The sequence below is a fragment of the Myotis brandtii genome, unplaced genomic scaffold (assembly GCF_000412655.1).
Source record: "Myotis brandtii unplaced genomic scaffold, ASM41265v1 scaffold519, whole genome shotgun sequence".
NCBI lineage: Eukaryota > Metazoa > Chordata > Mammalia > Chiroptera > Vespertilionidae > Myotis > Myotis brandtii.
In genome coordinates this window covers 1,394,564-1,395,806 of record NW_005369782.1, presented here as the reverse complement: position 1 = coordinate 1,395,806, position 1,243 = coordinate 1,394,564, and positions in this window count along the sequence as shown.

Sequence of the window (1,243 nt, the reverse complement as noted above, 5' to 3'; positions counted from 1 at the left end):
CCTACCCACCCTTCAAATCCCTTCCACCATGCATTTCTGTTTCCCTTTTTGTTTGTTGGATTGTTCTGCTGTTCCTTCTCCTCACCCTACCACCCTTGGATCATAATGTAAAATTCTTTTACCATGTCAAGAAATTATTAAAAATACAGGTACTTTGAAAAAAAAATACAGGTACTTCTCTGAACACCGGCCGGGGGGGCGGTGGCGCAGGGAAGAGGCGGCTGCTGGTGGCCGCCTCTTCCCTGCCCTGCCCGGCTTCTCCGATAACTGGTCGGAGGGCAGGCAAAGGCAGCCCCAGTTCTCTGATCACGGGCTGGGGAGCATAGTATTCCATTGTGTAGATGTACCACAGTTTTTTAATCCACTGGCCACACTCCTTACTGGCTGGCCACACTCCCTTCAGGGTGGAGGTCCCCACTGTGGTGCATGGCCAGCCTAGGTGAGAGGTTGATGGCTGTTTGCAGGCTGTACAAAGTAAGTACAGCAGTAAGTGGGATTACTGGGTCAAATGGGAGTTCCATTTTTAGTTTTTTGAGGAAACTCCATAATGTTTTCCACAGTGGCTGCACTAGTCTGCATTCTCACCAGCAGTGTATGAGGGTTTCTTTTTCTCCACATCCTCACCAGCACTTGTCATTTGTTGATTTGTTGATGATAGTCACTCTGACAGGTATGAGGTGGTACCTCATTTTCAAACAAATGTTTTGTTTTTAATGTAAAATTATAAATAATTTAATAATTAGAGGACTTATTATAATACCAATGTGATTAACAGTTTAAAAACCTGTTGATGTAGAAATTTTATCCCCTGAATTAAATAGATGAAGAAATGAGCTCCAAAGTAGTACATGAGGATGTGGGATGAAAACAGTCTAACTTCTGTTTCTGCTTACTTTTATTTTTTAAAAATGCATTTAAAACACATTATTTTTAAAATTATTGTACAATTGACATAAAATATATTTGCTTCAGGTATAAAACATAATGATTTAACATTTACATACCTTATGAAGTGATTACCATGACAAGTCTAGTAACAAACTGTCATTAGGATATTACTGATTATATTCACGATATTGTACAATACATCATATTTCCATGATTTATTTATTTTATAACTGGAAGTTTGTACCTCTTAATTCCCTTTACCTTTTTAAGCACATCTCCCCCACCCCTTCCTTCTTTATTAATGTACTAGAGGCCCGTTGCACAAAAATTTGTGCACTCGGGGGGGGGGGGGCAT